Source organism: Meleagris gallopavo, chromosome 4, assembly GCF_000146605.3.
Source record: "Meleagris gallopavo isolate NT-WF06-2002-E0010 breed Aviagen turkey brand Nicholas breeding stock chromosome 4, Turkey_5.1, whole genome shotgun sequence".
In the NCBI taxonomy this organism is placed as follows: Eukaryota; Metazoa; Chordata; class Aves; order Galliformes; family Phasianidae; genus Meleagris; species Meleagris gallopavo.
In genome coordinates this window covers 22,837,110-22,849,473 of record NC_015014.2, presented here as the reverse complement: position 1 = coordinate 22,849,473, position 12,364 = coordinate 22,837,110, and the positions used below count along the sequence as shown (strand labels likewise).

The following is a 12,364-nucleotide window of genomic DNA, read 5'->3' as shown; positions in this document are numbered from 1 at the left end:
TTTTAAGTAGATCTGTTTTAGTCCTACTTTAACAGATATCTAATTACAGTAGTTATGTAGGAGCTTAGCTGAGGTCTCTTCTGAAGCAAATGCACTGACATTCATGTGTTGCATGTGTATTCATGTGCTTCCCAGTGTGGATCTCTCTGAAGTTAGACTAAATGTTGAGTGCATCTGGACTCTTACCAGGATACTGGAACAGGTGTGTCAGATCAGAAGTCCCATTCATTCAATCAGAAAAAGTCATGCATGCTGGCATTTGGACTCCCTTCATTCCTGGAAAGAAACAGTGAGAAGCAATGAGAAACATCAAGTGTAAAGCATGTACCTGAAACAGGTGAGGTAAAATTGATCTCTGAATCTGCCTGTTTTTCTTCACTAGTAGAAAGAGTTGATTAACAAAATATAGATATCTTCAGTGTAGACAAAAAGAGGTAAATGCTGACTTACACAGGATAAACTCTTTAGGGCTTCTAAACAACAACAGCATTATTATTATTATTATTAATTGCAAGCACATTTGCTAGGAAGATCTCAATTCTAACATCTGAAGTTCAAAGCTGAACAGCAATTCTTATTACTTGCTGACTGCAGAGGCTCTTTTGTCTTTTTCTCCTAGAGTGAACATTTGTTTTAAGAGCACAAAAGGTTACATGTCCAGATTTAATGAACTTCTGCACAAGCAATGCTCCTTTGAGTGTGTCTGGCATGGAGTGCTACGTTGGAATACTAGGCTTTGGCTCCCTCCAACCCTTTAAGCTTCCCACAGCCCATGCAGAAGCTGATGGCATCCATTTGCTGTTCCCTCTTGAAGTTGCAGATCCAGCGCTGTCTTCTTACAACCAGATGTGCACTGCAGAGTTTTGTGCTTCCCGGAGTGAGCCATAGTGTGGCAGGCTGGAGCTGCGCTGGCCTCAGCCTTCGTCTTGCTCTCAACATCGAGGAATGGCTTCAGTTTATTCCAGCATACGTGTCTACATGAGACCGTCATGTGCTAAAACCGTGACCATCATTTGTGATAGAAGAGAACTTGCTGTTATGTAATACATCATTAAAGCTAGAAATTTTTGGGATACCATCCAGCTGATTTAACACTATGAACACTGAAAAAGCCATTAGAAACGCTGAGTGCATCAGTTCAGTGGAACCCAAAATACTGAGCTCTGTGAATACTCCACCAGCTACAGAACAGGCTGCCTGGCTCTCTGACCACAGACTGCAAAACTCTGAGCAGCAAATAGCACTTAGATGCTCAGTTAGAATGGACAACATCAGCAATTGAATGAAAGTTTGATACAGAAAAACTGAATTAGAGAGGAAGATGGAAAGATTTCTTTTTAGGAGTCCTCACAGGAAGATACTGCAAGAAGTCTGCAATAACAAGGGAGAAATCACCACACTAGTTTCTATATAGCAAGATGATCTTCAAGAAAAGTTGGATTTATAAACCAAATAAAAATATACCTTGAAAAGCAGACATAGAAGTTCAACATCAAAAGAAAGAAAAAAAAGAATCCACAATGAACTCAGGAATAAGATTTTCTTATGTGATCTTAAGAACAGTAATGAAGAAGGAAATTCAGTATAATCTGTATTTCTGTTTTGGATTTTGAAAACATTGCCTTATAAGCTAAGAAACCTTGAAGTATATTAAAATATATTACTTTTACTCCTTCTCTAGAAATACATGGCATTGAAAGATCTCAAATGTGAAGTAATTTTTATTCTGTAAAAAAAAACGGATCATATAAAACAAAATAATTTCACCTTCTTTATCTGTGTGCATGTTATAAAATAACCTACTATTATTAATGTTATTGATCTTTCAGAATTCATTTTTGCTCTATGTTTTTGTCTCTTTTGCATTACTTTACATGCCCAGCCTGATGTGTCACTGCACAATAAGAGCAGAAACATCCTCCATGATTGAAAGCACCAATAGCTTGCAGATGAAAATATTGTAAAATAATTTTTGTAGGCAGATATACTTCTTGTATGTACATGTTCCCAATTCTGACAGGTAGCACTACTTAACACGTCATTTCCCTGGGACAGCAGGAGGTTATCTGCAATACCAGTGTCTGCAGAAAGCAGACCATCTATCAAATGTTAGCAAAAGAAAGCACACTGTGTGTCTGTTCTAGAAATCGCAAATATCTACACATCGAAAAAGCAGCTTCTACTGTTCATATAACAGTGAAATATTTTGGAGAAAAATGTCTGCTGTTATTGATAAGTTCGTCAATATTAAATTTCAGAAACCTTGCTTTCATGTAAAACGAAGTATGCCTTTTCTGTAAATTTGCAGATATAAGGATACTATTTTTGGACTGACCAACTCTCCATTCTGTTCCTGTCCCCTCTGCTCCTGTCCCCACAAGCTGAAACGGGTTATTTTTAGTTACAGTTGTACATCCTCACTCTACAGAAAAGGATTTAATGTAACCCTTTTTCTCATTAAGCATTTTCAGATGAAGGATAATGGAGTATATCCAAAGAAGAGCAATGAAGTCAGTGAAGGGTCTGGAGTACAGACTATCATAAGATCTATGGGAAGTGACTGAAGAAATTGGAATTGTTTAGTCTGGGAGAAGAGGAGGCTCAGGAGAGACATTATTATTGCCTCTCTAAAACTACCTAAAAGGAGGTTGTGTGAGGTGAGTAGTCAGCCTCTTCTCCCATGTAACTAGTGATTGGACAAGACGGAATGGCTTCAAGTTGCACCAGGAGAGGTTCAGGTTGGATATTAGGAAGAATTTATTCTCAGAAAGAGTGGTTAGGCATTGGAACAGGTTAATTAAGGGGGTGGTGGAGTCACCATCCCTGGAGGTGTTTAAGGAAAGAGTAGATGTTATACTTAAGGACATGGTTTAGTAGGGAAGTATTAGTGATAGGTAGATGGTTGGGCTAAATGATCTTTTAGGTCTTTTCCAACCTAATGATTTTATGATTTTCTAGGCAAAAAAAGCTTCAGTATTTTATGTCAGTACTATTATACATCTAAGAATAAACAAACAAGTATTACTAGAAAATATATCCAAAACAAAGTTAAGTTCCTGTCCCTTCTTTTAGGTGTGAAATGCTCTGTTTTGAAGGTTACTGATTAAAATATTTGGTGGCAAACATGAAATGAGCAATGAAAATCTGTCTTGAAACTGAAATTAAAGATACCAGACACTGAGGTAAGGAATTATTTTTCGAAGCGTCAGTTAAGTTCTTCAGTGATGAAACTATCAATTTTCAAAACTTATATTTTATCATGAGGACTAAGCATTTTTTTTTTATAGCACATGGCTTTCAGTAGTTCAATTTAAATATGGAGTAATATAGAGCTCTGCTTTATTTCCCTTTTCTGTTAAAGTTATTGCTTTATGTTTGTATATTATACTTTGGTATATTATTTGTAATTATTTTTCTAATTATACTTACATATATAATATTAGTCTTATTATATACAACTTCTAAGATTTAAAAATATCTGTAAGGCCACTGATTGTTATTGCCCCTTGCTGGAAATGTCTGGTCCTATCTGCTCAGCTGAACATGCCTGCTAGGTGCCATATACACTCAAGTGAACTGTCCTTGCTCTCTGATTGCCCTCAGTACTTATTCATCCTATACTATGCCGCAGGAAGGCTTTCAGGTTGGATAACTAGCTGTGCGTTCTTTACCCATTTTCTTAGAATTCCTTTCAAATGTGTGGAAACAAAGCACTGTCCATACTCAGACTGGACCAGGAGGAACTGATCCTTTCCTCTGTTTTATTTCTCAAGTGAAGACACATACAGATCACATCATAAAGATGTGGAGATAAAGATCAGGAGAGAGAGTGACATACATTATCTCCAAATTCCATCCCCTCCCCAGGAGATATTAGTCGGAGTGATTTTGTGTGATATTCCTAAAACTTCCAGTACGTTCAACAAGTCTAATTTAACTTACCCGTGCAATCTCTCTTGAACATTTCACCTCAATAAATATACATTACTTCCTCCAAGGATCAGAGGACTGAGTATTAGGCATGAAAATGAAATGCTTTCTAATGCTCGACTTATAGTGGAACAAGTGTTGAACTACATGAGATGTGTCAAGAACACCACTTCTGTGGCCTTCGCTTACGGGTGCATTAGAGCTAATTTTCACTACCACATGAGAACACCACCATACATTCTATCAGGATTTATCAGTATTTTTCCCTTTCCTATCTCAAATAAATTTTCCCAAAACTATATTTACAATATCATATATTACAGCCTCCAAATAACTTCAGTGGCAACTACTGAAAATTAACATAAGCTTTTCCAATAAATTCAAATCATTGCCTACTACAACTTCCAGTATGAAACAACAGTTGCTTATCTTGTTTAAGCTTCCTTGTAAGATGTTGGAGAGCTGATTAAAAAATTAAATGCATATGAAAGACTCTAGGTTTTTAGGATTTTAATTGGAAGAATTTAGTATTATCTTATTTAAGTCTTAAAAAAGAAGGAAACAATGATTGACTAAAACCTGAAGAGCTTATACCTACAATTTATTTACATTAAACATAAATGTCCAATATGATTAACAGTATATTTCAGTTAATTCTGGGAAAGACAATTTAAAACGATGACCCTTGTATTACCAACTTTTTCCTCCTAAATTAGATTCACCATCCTCCAGTTAGTGCAAATATTTTATATTATGAATGGAAAGCATCAGTAAGCAAAACATTTTTCCACACTTTCGATTTCAACAAATATATCAAGTACAGCACACTTACAAGAAGCAAAATAGTGGCAAAAGCAATATCCAAGAATAGGATTGTCAGCTGAAGTATTTTTGTGCTGGACTTCTCAACAGTGATAATGATCTCTTGTTCATCTTTCCAGTTTGAGACGTCATTTCAGCTTGCAATGAAAATATACTTTAGAGGCATGGCAAACTTATTCTTCAGCAGATGAGCTTGCCTCCAAGGCAATAACTAATTAACAGGCAAACAGAATACTCCTATAGCCAACTTTTTTTTTTTTTTCAAAGCCAGAATAAAACCCTCAAATTCCAGAAGTTACTTAGTCTTCTATACTTTAGAAGCTTACGCTCAGAAGCCAAGCATCCCTCCCCCATGATGCTAGCAGCAAAATAACAGTGAATGTCATCTGGTAGCAGCACAAGAAACATTTCAGCTTTTCCAGCTGCTGATGGCTTCACTACTGGCAGATACAACATCAGAAAAGTTCAGAGGATGCTGAAACAAATTATGATGGCTGCTAACACTGCAGTTGGCCAAATTCTACTTTCGCTTAAAGCCAGGTCTTGCTTTTAATGTGTCCAGGAGATATAGCAGGCGTACAAAAGAAACTAACCTACAGTCAACTATTTCGTGCTTCATATATGAATAGTAACATTTGGCTACACTAAGAGTTTTTGAGATGCATTTCCTATTTTTGTTTATTGGCTTTCTAAAAAATACTAAAAAAAAAAATGCTGTAATTATGAATATCATTATCACAGAATTTTTGCTTATAAATGTTAGCACAGTGAGTAAAAAATAAATTTGGGAAATGGTCAGTTTACTTTCTGTAAGATAATTCTACACTTTGAAAGCTGATTGTAGCTCTGGGAACATAATACTGGGAAACAGCAAATGCCAACTCAGTTATCATATAGATTTGGAACTACTAATGTTCTTTTTTAAAAAATCTTGAAGGTGGAATAAAAAAACATTTCTATTAAGATGACCAAATGAACCAGATTGTACCTGGATAACATACTGTAAAACATCTGTAAAATATTTAGATCAGTTGTCATTAAGATTTCCTCAGAAAATCCTGGCTTGAGACAGCATTTTTCTATAGGGTTCAGGAAAGCAAAGATTTTGGCCTCTGTGTAACATATAAAATAAATACCATCTCTTTTTAGAAACAAAAAATAAATTACTTAAATCTCAACTTTTTAGATTTTCTGAAAATGAAAAGCCAAAACAAGGACAAGAGTAATGTGAATGCCTTGAGTATGGTTGACAAAGCATTAATAATCTTAACATAAAGCAAAAGGATCTAAAAGTAAGAACAAAAGACAAATAAAAACAAGTCCATTTTCCTGGTGCACATGGCATAGCATAGTATTAAAGAATTCATGCCTGATATTTTATTTTGGATACAGAAAAATTACATTCACTTATGTGTGGATATACATATGAATGCCTTGGAAAAAAAAAAAAGGAAAAATAAGCACATTTGCTATAAGCACTACACCAAAAATCCAGATCTTAACTGCATTTATCGTGTTTCTGCTCTATGATCCATACTTGCAACTATTTGTTAAGAAAATGCACCTAACTTCAAAAGGGGATAAAATGAACTTGGTTTACTTGTCTTGCATATTTGAAGTTTTATCATGCAAAGAATTGCCTTTATTTCTGGGAAAAATGTCACTAGGACTGTCTCAGGATATTTCAAAAGTATTAAATGGCAGGTTCATATTCTTACTGGTCTTGCCTAAGATGAATTCTCCATAGAGACTGAAATGAAAAATATCATTATATATATATATAAAATTGTGGAAGCATTTCTAAAATATATTTTCTTCACTTGTTTACAGAACATGACACATCGTATAATGACATAAAATCTTTTATTAGTTCCTACTGAGAAAAACCTGACTTTCTGACTTTACTGGAGTTAAAATTGCCTTTTTTTTTTGTAGCTTTTATATGGAAAACCCTCCTGCCAAGTTCATCCTCATGAAATCTTTACATCTTGAAACAGCACGCTGTAATAATGCACTATATATGTAAAAGTACATCATTATGCATTGGCAAGTAAGCAGCAAGTCCATCAATACAAAACTAATGGAGATAGTTAAGTAGTAAAAATTATCGAAAAAAAAGCACTTAATCTGTAAATGACAAGGTTATATGCATACTAAATTGAAAAGAAATGTTGTATGCAATTATGTGTATATGATTTTATTTTCACTATAAACTATAACAAATCTCATCTTTATTTAAGCAAGCATATGACAATGAGACATACCTTTTAAGTGTATTTTGAGAGGAGCATATTTCTCAAAAGAAATTATGCAGAAATTCGTGGCTTACTGATTAGCAGTTTTTTCAATCTTAGCAGCCCTGGGATTTAGCTGATATGATTCATACAATTTATGAGAATACATTTCTATGATCGTAAGTTTGTGGTTGAAATTCTGAAATAGTTTTTATTCAAATTGTTGTATTAGGAATATGCTGTGGGTTTGTGGCTTTTTTTTTTTTTTCCCTTTTTCTTTCTTTTTCCTCCTGTTAGAATAGAACCATAGAATTGCTCAGGTTGGAAAAGACCTTCATCATTAAGTCCAACTGCAACCAAACCATTCTACCCTAACTCTAATAACCCGCCTTACTGACAGATTGAATGACACACATTCTGACCCAGCCAGACTTACACCTCTCTACATCAGCTGAGCGGAACTGCTTATACATGTGCTTGCAATACAATGTCACAGTTATCTATGACTTCACTACTGTGACAGGGAAGCTGAGAGAGACACTTAACATTCTTCTTGTCACAGTCCACAGGACAAATTAGGTCTGAGAGAGGTGCAAAAAGCAAAAATCTTTCTGTGGTTCTGCACTATTCCTTCACCATAGAATAGAACAGCTATTCATGAAAGAGCAACGTATGCTGAAGAAACAAGGGAACTGAGGCATATCGTGGTCTTTGGTTTTGAACTCAGGTGCGCTCTCAGCTTTTCATTCATTGATGTAATTTAACGATTTTGCTATTTTACGTGCAGGTTTACTACAATACTACAAGAACTTGCAGACACCACTTTTGAGAATGGACAATACTACTGCTAAATATTCTACTATTTATTCTTTCATTTTTCACAGAGATAAAAATTATAGTTCCAGAAGCTGGAAGTTTTAGCTGGGAAATCAAGAATTAAGGTTGTTGCTGGTTTGGAAATACACATTCTATCTTCAGGTAGTTCATTTGTTTTTATTCAAGTCACTACTACTCCTATGTAATTGGATATTTCTATATGCACTGATTAGCAAAGAGCTCACTGCTGTTGCCAACATGAGCGCTCAGCATTGCAGGCACGCCTAGCAAGTAAAAGAGACATTAGGCTTAGTTCATCAGGGCAGCCCTGGCACTGCTGTTCCAGGCATCAGCCTTTCGTTAGATCTAAAAGCATATGTCTGTATATATGGCAAAATGTCTTATACTTCAGCATACAGCTACTTTTCAGCCTGCATTTAAAAAATAAAATAAAATAAAAATAAAAATCTACATTCTTTTTCCCCAGCTCATTCACAGTTAGTTAGATAGAGATAATAAACCAGTCCTGCTATGGAGAAATAGAACACCTACTCTTTTATTTTATCAGTTATTCCGGACGTTATTTTTAATTATTTCCTCCACAGAGACTAAAAAAAACACAAATGAAATTTTTTAAACTGAATTTTTATTTGACCTCTTTGCTAATTAGTGCATATGAAAATGTCAGTTTACCCAGGGGCAGCAGTTACCCAACTAGCAGTAGCTGACTTACAAGAAAATGTTTCTATGGTCTTTTATTTGCTGTAATTTATGTTTTGGTATATATATTTATGTGTATTTCACTGCATTTTTACTCCTGCCTCATTAATTCATAACAAATTGCTTGCCATAGTCTTTCCATCAGTAGTTCAGTAAGGAAGTTATTCCAAGCAATGTGGCAATTACTGAGACTATAAGGGATCCTAGGTAGTCACTGAGAAGAAATGGTTTCTTTTATACACACATACCTTGCTATCCCCTGAAAATATGTTCTGGAGAAGTTTGACAGTAATTTTAAAATAGTAAAACATTTTTTTTCTATGATAAATTACATAATAGAGAAATTAAACAGGCAGAAACTTAAAAATCTATGCAAACCTGTCAATAATATGTTGCACTGTAAGATTTTTCCCATTCTTATCACAATAACATTGCTCAAAAAAGAAAGACTTCTACAACATAATAAGGAATAAGTACAAGAGGGCCTCTGCTCAACATCCATAGAGAGATATTCCACGTATTTCTACAAAACATACAAACATTAAAAACATTAAAATTATTTTCCTATAGGCTATTATATCTGTATTCATAACAGTTATAATAACATAAAATTGTATAGAGAAAGTTTCCTGCAACAAGGAATGGGAAATGCTATAATAACAAAGACCAGAGCACATTTTCAAATATGTGATGATGAAATTCTGAAATGGCAGACAAGAAACTACAGCGCTACTATGGCACTTTTGGCTAAAGCTTATAAGCAGTGCCAATGATAGCCAATCCGAACCTCAGGACAGAAAAATATTGCAAGTGTGACCCGGAAAAGTCATTTCCAGTTATTTGCAAAGATGGAAAGAAGTGCTCCTGAAAAAAAAAAAAGAAAAAGAAAGAAAAGCCAAAATATTAGTATCATTAGCATTTCATGTCAGAACGTGCACAACAGAGACAGTTGTTTCAGAAGCTCTCACACACGCTCCTTCAATTTATTTGATTGCATGGCAATTAATTCTTGCTTTTTTTCCCTATCAAACTATTAAAAATCAAGTTGTTCAATTACGTGAGTCATATTTAAGTTCAGCTTCATGCAGGAACGATAGACATTTTACCATGAACAAGTGTAATGTTTCTTTTGCTCTTTTAACAACATCAAAAAAAATCACATCTCCAAAGATAATTTCACTACCTATACTGCTGTACTCCCAAATCAGGTACAGTAGTGCTTCATCACCTGTTCGTTTTGTACGCAATGGCAAATGTTTTGCCACAATGGCACCATTGAATTCTGCAGTTTTGAAAAACAGAAGTACTATAACTTATTATTTCCTAATTACTTCAGAAGTCAGAGAATGTGGCAGACAGCATACATCAGAAAACATTTTGATTCAATTCTCTCAATCATTATTTTACTTACTCTCCAGCAAGATACCACTGTTTCCCCTGCTAACCCTTAAATGAGGTCTGGGACCCCATTTCTGTCACTCATTGCATGCGTCTGAGCTCCCCCAAGTTGGCCCTGCCTTCCCACCAGTTGCTCAGTCACTGCTTCAAGCCTTGACTTAGCATTTCCACTGAACATACTCTAATTAATGCCTCACTAATGACACGCCTACTATTTTGTGGAAGGCTTGTCAGAAATCATGTGAGCTTTTACTTTGAGACTCTCAACTGAAATGTATTCTCTATTTATCTATTAAACATAAAATTTGGGAAAAAAATATAGGTTGTCTGTTGTAAAAAAAAAATTAAAAGAGCAGGAATAGATTAAATTACAGCATTTCATTGTGATAAATACAAAAATTCTGATAAGATCAAGACTGGGAGAAAAAAAAAAGGAATCCTTTCAATCATGATATGCAGTTGATATGGAAAGTATATCTATAACGATGTGTATCAAAGTGCATTGTTTTGAGTGATGTATATCAATTTCATGTAACATCTTACACTGGTTCATTTTCCTCCTTTTCAATGAATAGTTGTAGATAAAGGTATGACTCCTAGTACCAAAAATTCTATTTATGGCATATTTTTAATACAAACAGTATATCTGTTGCAGAACATAAGGTAAGTGGAAGAATGCATGATCAACATAATAGCAGACTATTATATTAGCACAGCACATGCTTGAATCAGTGTTTGAAAAGTATAGCAACCTGGGCCAGGTATAACATACCAATGTTAGTTCTACCAGCGGTAAAAGATGTGACAATGAAGAATAGAAAGAATAATATTAAGATCACTAAATTATTAACCACTGGGTTTTTAATATGAGTGAGGGCTAAGTATTTCTTACGGAATCTGCAAATTGCATGTTAGAGAGAAAGTAAAGGCTAGCAACTTTGCCACAGCAGAGTTTAGCATACCTCACAAATATGAACTCATCAGGTAAGACTGTGTGTAAGCCACTGCTGAGAACAACTAATATTAACTCTCCCAAGCCTCCTGGTCATGTACTTTCACATTGTCCTGATATACACATGTATTCATTGTAACAATAGTGCTTCACCTTCTGTTATACAACTAGCTGCACAGGACCAAGTGAGAAAATGTCATTAAGTCATGCCTGAAGATTTAGGAAATAATCCTCATCACCAAAGAGGTGCCCATGTATTTTGCTTTGCATTTCAAATAAAATTGGAATATCTTATAACTTTGTTATCTAAAAACTCACAGCAGGTACAGTAAGCATATTTAATAGCATCACTTTCTATCTGTCTACTTCAATTACTTTTTTAACTCTTTTGCTTATAGAGAGTTTAGGAACAAAATTACAAATGTAAGACTGTTGAAGTTGAATTAATCATAGTATCTTGCAAAGGTGATAAAATCTAGTGATAATTTGACTTTAAGTTAATTTTCTTGAGAGATAACCGGCATAGGTCCAGAAGTGGCAGCTTGAATATAGATTTTGCTCCTGGCACTCGAACGACTCAGAAATTCCTTTTTCAAGATCATTTTTGTTCTACTTGAAGTACATTTTGCTCAGGAAAAATGCATATATAGACCATGTCAGGAGAGTTCGTAATTCACCTTTTTGTACCCAAAATACATGGAAGATAGAAGAGTTTGTCTTACGTACTCCTAGCATATATTTTTAAGACATCATGACTGTTTCATATTCTGAAACAGTTATCTACCACCAAAAAATCCACCACCACCAGCAAGCAATCACTTTTACAGCCATTTATCCAAAAAGATAACATAAACGACGGTAGAGAAGGGATATGAAGAGAGTCACATGATTTCTCTGTATAACAATAAGCAACCTGAATAGAAAATACAATAAATGAAATATTTTTTAGTTCAGGAGTCAAATTATGTGCATTTTTTAATATCACTAATTAAACATTATTTTTCATGTCAGATTCCTCTTTTTTTTTCATTATACTTTACCTAATTAGTATATCTAATTGTTTTCATCAAATACTTACTTTGTAATTGTTCTTTTTCTGTTATTTCTTTTTCAAAGATCATTACTAACCTCATGGGTGTGATCAAGTGTAGTAGTATCTCAATGGGAATTCTTCTACATAATAAGAAAAGCTAAGTATACAGAAGATTGAAAGTATTATAAAGATAGGAGAGGCAGTCCAAGAATTACAGTTTCTGCATTTCAAAGCAGAGGCCTGAGGGCTGAAATGGCTAAACATGCTAAAGATGGGGAACATATGGAAGAGAAAAGAACAAGTCAGCCTTACTGCAAATAGGGATACTTAAAGAGAAATGTGGAAAGGACAATTATGCATTTAGTGAAATCTGGTGCAAAATTTCAGAAATAGAATTGTCCACTGAGTCTTCTTTCCTGCTGTAATTCTAGGAAATTAGATGCATATCTAGCCAGTAAA

General features: G+C 34.6%; 1 long non-coding RNA gene across 1 annotated transcript; it reads left to right on the top strand.

The window, feature by feature from the left end:
* Window positions 1-93: 93 nt before the first annotated feature.
* On the top strand, window positions 94-1,739 carry LOC109367238. The gene is made up of 2 exons (XR_002114154.2): window positions 94-337; window positions 620-1,739. It is a non-coding gene; the product is annotated as an uncharacterized LOC109367238 (long non-coding RNA).
* Window positions 1,740-12,364: the final 10,625 nt, after the last annotated feature.